Source organism: Pinus tabuliformis, chromosome Q (assembly GCF_031772625.1).
Source record: "Pinus tabuliformis cultivar Carrire ecotype Pingquan chromosome Q, CPIR1, whole genome shotgun sequence".
NCBI classification, from domain to species: domain Eukaryota; kingdom Viridiplantae; phylum Streptophyta; class Pinopsida; order Pinales; family Pinaceae; genus Pinus; species Pinus tabuliformis.
The window spans coordinates 494,478,953-494,489,081 of NC_142296.1; positions in this window are offsets into that span (position 1 = coordinate 494,478,953).

Consider the following 10,129-nt stretch of genomic DNA (forward strand, 5'->3'; position numbering starts at 1 on the left):
ATGCCATTATCTGACTCATCAAATTTTAATGCTATAACTCTTTCTGGTTTGCTATGCTTTCAAACTCCTTGTATCTTTTCATTCTAACTTCGGGACGAAGTTTTCTGAAGGAGGGGTGTATGTAATGCCCCACTTAAATCTTATCCTACAAATTGTGTTAATATTTACATTATCTGAAAATATTGAGAAATATTGGTCTAAAATAAATTTATGATTTCCATTATCCAAATTCCCCACTTACCTTCTCAATTTGAATATTGTGTAGGATATGGTCTCCTTCCATTAATTCAAAATATATTTATTCATCCACACACCTCAATGTACCCTCACATTTAATAAGGAGAAGACAAAGTCCTCTCCATCTTATCATCAATATATATATTTATTCATTTCACATTCCTCAATGTACCCTCACATTTAATAAGGAGAAGACAAAGTCCTCTCCATCTTATCATCAATATATATTTATTCATTTCACATTCCCCAATGTACCTTCACATTTACTAAGGAGGAGACATGGTCCTCCCCATGTAATTACACTTCACATTCCCAAATGTACTTCCCCATTAAATTCTCAATTTTAAATTCATATCACAATTCCAAATGTACTCTAGCTTGGAAGAGAAGTCAACCAAGGATGGGTGAGAGTTAATGACATTAATGAGAGGTGGTTGAGGAAAGAGGGTATAAAAGGGAAGGAGGAAGGAAGAAGAGGGGGAGGGGGAGTCTTGCTTAGGATTGTGGGGGTTGGTTGTGATTGTTTGGCCTTGTTATGATTTTGGGAGACCTTGGAAACCTGTGGAGGTTTCTTGGGTTTGAGAGGAGGAAATATCATTATCTAGTTTTGCACATTCTTCTTGAGGACACACTATATCTGGTTGGACTTGGGCACGGAGGGCTAGGGAACCTGTGGAGGTTTCCTGGGCTAGGAATTTGTTTCCTAGTTGGCTGGGAGGTAAATCCGGTTGGGTCGGCCAGAAGGAGCATTCAGCTGGAGCTATCAGACAAAGGTATCATCATCAACCGCCGGAACAAGTATTTTTCCATGGGCTACTCTTGTTAAGTTGATATCAATGGAATGCTCACCTTAATTTATGTTTCTTATGATAAAATGATTAGATGTTAAATGTTTAAAGCTATGTGAAAAGGTCAGCAAGCTCCTTTTATTATTTATAAATTAACAAGAAAATAGATCTGTTAGTGTATAATAGATTGAGGCTCTAATAATAGGAATCAGTCCCTTACAGTTTCTGCTCAACTTGTCCTAAAGCTGCACCTATGGCTTTGTTCGAGGCATCAGTGTGGATGTGGAAAGGTAGGGCCTAGTTTGGACCTCTCAAGATTGGTGCTGACACCAACTTGTCCTTTAACTCATTCAAACTCTTATGACAATCGTCAGTCCACTTAAACTCCACATCTTTTGCCAATAGGCCAAACAATGGCGAGGCTATCTTGCTGAAATCTTTAATGAATCTCCGGTAGTATCCTGCTAATCCCAAGAAACTCCGGACATCCCTTACCTTTTGAGGAGGTGGAACCCTCTTGATGAGAGCAATTTTGTTAGGATCCACCTGCAATCCTTGGGAAGAAATGGTATGGCCTAGCACGGTCCCCTCAGTCATTAGGAATTCACATTTTTCAGGACTAAGGGACAAGTTCATCTCGGTGCATTTGGTTAGGACTTTCCCCAGGTTGGACAATGCTTCCTGGAAGTTGGCCCCATATGGAGTAAAGTCATCCATGTATATTTCCACTGCATCATGGACCAGCTCCGAGAAGATGCTCAAGACAGCTCTCTGAAAGGTAGCAGGAGCATTGCATAGCCCAAAGGGAAGGACTCGGTAGGCAAAGGTACCCCAAGGACAAGTGAAAGTGGTCTTATCTTGGTCTTCCGGGCCGATTTGGATTTGATTGTACCTGCTAAACCCATCCAGGAAAGAGAAGAACTTCTTTCCTGCCAGTCCATCCAACACTTGATCTATGAAAGGTAGAGGGAAGTGGTCCTTCTTGGTAGCTTTGTTCAGCTCACGGTAATCCACACAGATTCTCCACTTCCCATTCTTCTTGGGAACCAACACTAAAGGGGACACCCATTCACTATCTGAGATGGGGTAGATGAATCCGGCATCCAACAGTTTCTGCAATTCTTCCTTGACAATGTCCTTAAGGGCTGGATTCATTCTCCTCTGAGGTTGCCTAACCGGTTTACAATCCTTTTTGATGTATATATGATGAGTACAGACCGAAGGATGGACTCCTTTCATCTCCTTATAGCTCCAAGCAAAAGCATCTAGGTGGTTGGCCAACACACTACACAGCTCCTTTTCCTGAGAAGGAGATAAGGAGGAGCTGATCTTCAATGCTCTCTCAGGGCCGAACTCCACATTCTTGACTCTGGGAGTAATAGGGTTGGTTGTACAGAGATCCACTAAGGTGCTAGCTTGGGCATCCTCCACCAATTCCTCTAAGGGTAGTGCACTGGAAGGTGGATTCCGGATCAAGGTCTCGATCAAATCATCCTCGGTTAGGGGGTCTTTCCTAGTGGTATCTAAGGTCCACAGAGGTGCTGAGTACACCTCATCTTCTTCTCCTTCTTCCAACCAGAGTGGTAAATCATGCTCTAAAGAAGGTTGGGCAGGAGGGTATAGGACTAGCTGCTTGGACATGGGACCATTTTTGATGGTCATGTTTCCTGCCTGACAACTTATGTAAGCATCTACAGTAGCTAACCAAGGCCTTCCCAAAATGATAGGATATCCAGTAAGCTTGGCCTTTGGTTGCAGAACCAGGAAGTCAGCAGGGTATTCCCAAGAATCGATGGAGACCATGACATCCTCCACAATCCCTTCGGGAGTCATGGTGGAGCGATCTGCTAATTGCAGTACTGTCGAGGTCTTCCTCAAGGAACCCTGTAGATTGAGTTTAAGCATGGTATCCCTGGTCATCACATTAATGGCAGCCCCCAGATCAATCAAGGTGTGAGGTATGATGGTGCCATTGATGTGAACATCTACTACAGGACTTCCAGGATCTAGGTACTTTGGGCAGATGACTTGTCCTAGCATAAGGTCAGACAGTTGTCCTATGACATTGATAGTTGAAGCATCTTTCTTCCGTCTGCCTGGGTGTTTGAAACACTTCTCCTTAATCAGCTTATTATATATTGGCACATCCTTGATGGCTTGGAGAAGTGGGATTTTTACACACAACTGCTTGAGCTCACCCAAAATCTCATCTTCTTCTGGGTTAGGTTGTGTGGTGGCTGTTAGTCTCTCAGGAAAGGGTGGAATAGGCTTTGGTTCACTCTCCTGATGGTATTCCTCATCCTCTGGGGGAGGAGGCTGGCGATCTGGAAGAGTCTTTCTAGATCTAAGATTGATCTCCTGGATCTCCACAGCATAGGTAGGGCATGAGGTTTCCCCAGTGTATACCTGCTGGGCCTGTCTATTGTTGGGGTTCGGGTTCGGTTGAGCAGGCATTTGAGGTTGCCTTGGAGGAGTAGGAGGTAATGGTTGAGGTTGCGTTGTTGGTGGAGGCAAAATGGCAGGAGGAGTGTTGTATTGGGGCCTCCACCCCGACTGAGGTGCATTCCATTGAGGTTGTGGCTGGGTATGTGAGTGGTATGGATGAGAAGTAGGTTGAGTGGGGTACTGAGGTGGATAAGACCATGGAGGAGGCATGGACCATGAAGGATGAGCAGGGGGACCCTAGGAAGGCATAGGAGTTGACTGGTTGGGGTTGTAATAAGCTTGAGATGCCCCTTGCATCCCCTGCTGATAAGGTCTATATCCTTGTGGTCTCCTTTGGTTGAGGTAATAGAGAGGCTCTGTGGGAGCTTCGGTCCCTTGGTACATGGCTTTAAACCCAGGTAAGGTTGGACACTGATTTGTGGGATGGTCCTCCTCACAAACGAAACACACTTCAACCGAATGCAATGGACATTCGTTCTTAGGGTGCCTCCTTGTGCACCTAGGACAGAAGATAGCCAAGGCTCTCTCAGCCTCTTCTTTCTTTTGTTGAATCCTGAATGTATCAAGCTGCATGGCAATGGTTTGTCTCACCTCACTCTTAAGATCTTCTAATTGGTTTGCAAGCTCATGTTTGGAGAAAGGGACACTAGTTGAGAGGTGGTTTCCTCTACCTCGTTTCCGAGCTGCCCTGGAGTGGTTTCTAAACACAGTCTTGATGTCCTCATAAGGCAGTTGGTAAATGTCCCCCCCAGCTAACATGTGAAGGGTATCTAAGAGGTCCTCAGGGACTCCTCGGAGTAGGACCAACTTGAGGGATTCAGGGTCAAGTGTGCACCTGGCCCGCTTATAGCTTAGTTGGAACCTCTCCTCATAATCCTCTAAGGACTCATCATTTCCCATGGACATCCAAAAGATTTCCCCCTTTGTTTCCTTGGACCTACAGTAATCCCGGTACTTGGTGTTGAAAGCTTGCTGCATCTGAGCCCAAGTAGTGATACTATTCCCAGGTAAACCCATGAACCAGCGTAGTGCTGCATCCTTGAGAGTGGAAGGGAAAAGTTTCAACTTTTGCTCATCTTCAGTATAGTCATAGGTTCTACAAAGGACAGCAAACTCAAACAGGAAGGTATCTGGATCTTCAGTGGTCAACCCATGGAAGTGAGGTAAGGCGGAGGGGCTAATGTTTTTCATTTTCATCTCTCCATTGGTCTCTCGGATGGGGAAGGCACCTTCTATTCTCTCATATTCTCTTCTATTGTCAGCCATAGCTTCAGATGGATTGGTTTCTAACTCTTCTTCTACTATAGGGTCTTTGGATATCTCAGGTTGTTCACCTATAGGTTCCTCTGGGTCACTGTCACCAAAGAAGAGAGAAGGGTGACTCAGTGATGTGGTGGGGGTGTTTGGTAGGAATTTGCCTGATCTATCTCGGTTCCTACGAGGAATGAAATGGAAAAGACTTTCTTTTTCTTTTTGCTTGCTTTTGCTTTGCTTTTCTTATGGTACCTGCAAAACTGAGACAGATTGATCTACAACTAACTATGAAAGATGCAAAATTAACTGAAAGCAGGAAAGAACTAATCTACTTTGCTCAAATGAAATTGCAGAAAGGAAATGCTAATCTATGAAAGCAGGAAATGCTAGTCTATGAAAGCAGGAAATGCTAATCTATGAAAGCAGGAAATGTCTATGCTACTTTTGCAGAATGGAAATGAAGTAAACTACTAGCAGAAGGCAAGAGTAAGAAAGTAGAAGAAAAGCAACAATTACTAATACTCTGACACTTCCCCGGCAACGGCGCCAAAAAGATGGTGAGCTCCAGTATTGTAGCAATAATGCTACAACTCCTGGGGCTTCCTGTCTCTTAATTTTATCAACCCGGTAGTTCGTACAAACTTGGAAGCGACGGTGCTGTATGCACAAGTACTAGCTCTTGTCGCAGCTGTCACTTGGTCAGCTGGCACAAGTCCGCTAGGGCTCAAGCCAACTTCTATAGGCTCATAGAAGAAGCTTTATCAATGATGGACGAAAGCTAGCTCAAAGAAGACTAATCTACTTGGCAAAAATGAACTGAAAGCAAATCAAAACATGGAAACCCTAGGAAACCCTAATTTAACTAGTCTAACCTCTATGATGCAAAGAATGTGAAGGAAACTTCTACCAATGATGCCATTACTTCTAATAAGTGAAAATGCATGAATATAATCTACTTGCAGCTTAAAAGACATATTTTTGTATTTTTTCTTTAAGTGGATGGAGTGATTGTGATTTTGTGCTTATTAGGGTTTGGTTGTGCAGATGTGATGCGGAAGGAAGGAAAGCTTGGGAAAGGTTGGGGAGGCTAGGAGAGGTCCCCAGAGATCCTTAGCATCAATCCACAGAGGTTCCTCACGTTCAGAGGCTCAGCAACCGAGTGAGTGGCCTCCTACAGGATGTCTGCAGGGGATTCTACAGGAAACGCAGGGGTTTCTACAGGAAGTCTACAAATTGCTACAGGATGACCTACCGTGGGTGTTTGAAGTGATGGAGGAGTGATGGAATGGTAGGGGAAGATGTGTAAGGTAGGAATAGGGCTGGTGATGGCTCAGGAGTGGAGAAGTAGGATGGAGAACGAGTGTGTGAAGTGGGTTGATGGATGAAAGGTTATAACAACGAAATGTCTAAAGGATGGAGTTACGTGAGGAGTGGAGGAGTTTGGGAGATAACAGAGCGGAGCAGAGGTCAAGAATGTGGTTGTATGCGTGATCAAGACGAAGAAGGAGGTAATAGAATGATGAAAAGTAGTGTAAATGAAACAAATGGCTTATGACTGTCACCAAGATGAAGATTCATTAACCTAAGCTACCTGAACTCAATGAACAGCAAGATAAAGCGTGTAGAGGAATGTGCATGAAGCATTGATGAAGGTGTATGGTGCAAGAGTGAAGTGCATGAAAAGATCTATCATAAACGAGACTATGTTGCAGCATGTATAACGTGAAGAACTGCGTATTTTTGTGGCTGGTATGGGCTGCACTCCAATCTCCAAACAGAGATGGCAGTGGAGACCTTCTCAACCTTTTTTCTGGAGCTCCAATGTATTATCAACCTGCTAATCTAACTAAACAACCGAAATCAATTCAACCATAAACTAGTCCTATCTATGCTCATGAAAATGACTAAATTACCAAACTGTGAATTCGAATTGCATGTGAAAATAAACAAACTCAAAGTGCTGGAACGAAATGCAAACACATTACAACACTGAGGAGATCTATTGCTCTCAGGTTGGGCCCTAACCTGAGAGCTATAGCTCCTTGAGAAAACTCAGAACTAGATCAAAATCTGCCTTCTTTATTCATAATCTGATGTCATGCCAAATTGGCTTACAAAAAGGAACAAAGACCGAGTTGTGCTCAAAAATTACAATAGTAATGCGAAAGTTTCAACAACCTATCAAAGGCTACGGCCTCCATACTTATGCAAAACGATCATCCAACAGGTGTCCTTGATTTTAGGAGCTCGGCTGTCCAACTGAAGTTTAAACTGTTGATCCTGTAGGACAGTCATAATTGTTGTTCCTGTAGGACAGTCATAATTGTTGTTCCTGTAGAACAGTTATAACTGTTGTTCCTGTAGAACAGCTGGCTGCTTCTAAGCTCGGTGGGGAGATGGATTGGAGCTCGGAGCTATGGTGGGAATCACGAGGAGGGTCCCAAGACTGTGGACATCCTCTCCTAAAAACCAGCAGTGCCACCTCATTGTCTCCTTGTCTCCTTTTCACGTGGTCTTTTCTCCCTTTTAATGCAAAAACCTGAAATCATAATGCATTAGTCACGTAGATAAAGTGTCTACCCTTCTTCCTACAAACAACACGAATAAACTAAGAAATGCATGCATAAGCAGTAAAAAGTGAATGGTTTGAGCAAAACAAGTAGGCCAAATGAGCCCAACTTATACCAAAAATTGGGGCTCATCAACCAGTGAATGGAACAACCCAACCCGACTTGGATGCGGAGTGAAAGTGTCATGTTCAAGAGTGACTTGCTACCAACAAAGTTTCTTCAAGTTTTCTTCCCAATTTTTTCCCAGTCATTGCTGACCAGTACCTCTTTATTTTTTTCAAGCTTGAGGAGGATAACATATGCTTGTTCTATAATTTGCCCTTCGGGCAAACCCATCGCTATGTTTTAACGAGCCTAGCGATAGTGAAACTCTTTCTTATCTGTTATGGACAAGTTTGTCACTATTAGGTTTTAACAAGTTTAACAACAAAGATAACTCGGTCCTTTTCAATTTTAGAGAGTCTAAAAAGGGACATAAAGGAAACTCCAAAAATCCTTTTTCGTCATCTAATCCCTTAAGTCCGAAAAAGTATAAAATAATACAGAAGGGATGAATTTTCGATACTTTTAACGAGCCGAACAAGACAAGCACTCGATATTTTTGTGTAATAATCCCTTAGGTCCAAAAAGATTAAAATCTAAAGGAGGGATAGCACTTCTGGTCACTTTAACGAGCTGGAGAGGCCAATGGCTCGGCAATCTTTTCATATTTTATGAGTCAGTTGAAAAGAGCTTAAAGGAGACTCGTCTTTGAGGAACGAGTGATAAATTCAGGTAGTAGCTGATTCCAGGTAAGGTTTGGAATTTTCCAATCATGGTAGTGTTACAAGGATGGCTAACAGGATCACTTTTCGCAGCTGTTCCTCAAAAGGGGTAAATAATCAAGTGGAGGTGAATGATCGGCCAATACAGAGTGGAGGTGATGATGAGAACACGACCAAGGCTTTAAAGGTTGAAGTACTACATTCACGATGGTTATTTACCGGAAACTGGTTCATTTTTTATTGAGCTTAAACGCTGGGGGAAACACTTGCTCATTGCTTATGTTTATTTTTTAACGAGCTTGAATTTCGCGTTAAAACTGCTCGATCCAATCGTATAATAAGGATGTCTCATCTAAGATGCCATTTTTGTGGAGCTTGCACCTTACAAAGCTTTGCTCCGGATCCTTTCTTTATGCAAGTTAGGAAACGACCAATCCAAAAAAAAGATAAATGGTCGCTCTTCGCTTGCATGCCCCCAGGTATAGTGAAAAATTTCCAGGTTACCAAGAAAGTTTCATCCGCATAGCAAATAAAATTATTTCTTGGCGATACCTATCGAAATAGGCAAAGGGGAGTGGTGTCACCCAACATAACCTTAACAAAGGTATCTTATTCTAGTCTGTTCCCATTTTCCTATAAGGACGGGTTCGCCAGATTAGTCATATATCCCTCGCGGAAATCAACCCTATACCCAAGGTTTTCTTACCGAAGCAGACCAGGATGCATGCCCCGTGGGTTTCAGTCATATCCTCTGAATCACTCGCGCTCATCAGGAGGACGGACTGGGGATTGATGAGACATTCCTTGCGTGAAAAGACCATTCAAGGATGATATATGACTATTTTCTATGCGTGAACCGGGGAAGGAAAGCTGGTCTACGAGCTTGATCACTCTTCCTTCGTGCGGAAAACACATTACTCTAAAGATTGATGAGACAATGGCTCCCATGCAATAAATATAGTCTCGTCCAAGGAGTAGATTATAATCCAGTGGTCCTTAGACTACCATTACGTTCATGTGAACGGTTTTCCCTCTCAATGTAATGGGCACATTGGGAAGGATCCCTAACGGTCGACTGGTTCCTTTGTCAAAACCTGTTAGATTTCTCATTTCAGGCAAAAGCGATGGCGAACCAAGCGCTTTCCAAGTAGTTGAGGAAAGGATACTCACAGAAGCCCCTTCATCTATGATGGTACCGGCCATAACCATTCTATATACTTGAGCGATGATTCAGAATGGTACACTAGCTGGTAAACGGGGTCTGCCTAGTAGATTCCAGTCAAAGGAAACAACCAGGTTGCTTGGAGGTGGGACTGAATAGATGGCTGGGTATGACTCTGAGGAACTTCCTTCCTATGGTAAAGGAACGGGTAGACTGCCCCCATGTTCATCGGAGTCTGTGCTTACAAAAAGAATTTGGACGGTGTCATCCTTGTTCTCTTCGGTGATTATATCATCTGAAGATGGAATCTCTGAAGGCAAGACCGGGTCAACTGCCGCCTCGACCTTTTGACTTTCGTCTGGTGTGGATTCAGATGGTTCATCTTCAATGATAGACGCTTCGGCCGCCCACAAGGGCGTGTCAGTCGGATTTTCAACTAGTGACGAACTCGGCAAGATTTTCTTATATCCAGGAGGAAGTCGTAACAGTGAAACCGGACGGTCATCCAAAACTCTTTTAGCCTCATCCAAGAAGGGAAACCAGTGTACGACGTGATCTCCTTCACATAGTTTATAAGGAAATTTACATTTTCCTTTTTGTCCAGGGGCTTCACTTTCACTAGTTGACGGTGTGTTTTCAACATGATCATCAGAGGTTGACGACACCAGGTTGTGCAAACGAGGAGACCGGTCCCTTAAGATCCAAGGGATACAAGGACAATCTCGATGATAGTGGTCTCCTTTGCAAATGACACATGGCGATTTAGGCCTGGTCAGTGCAGTATGTGGTTTTTCGCTAGACGACGCTTGGTTGCCCATTTTTGCCTTTGGCTCCTTCTTCTTCTTCTCTTTCTTCTTCTTTTCCTTCTTCTTCTCAGGTACTTGATTTTTGGCTTTACCAGCTTCATCA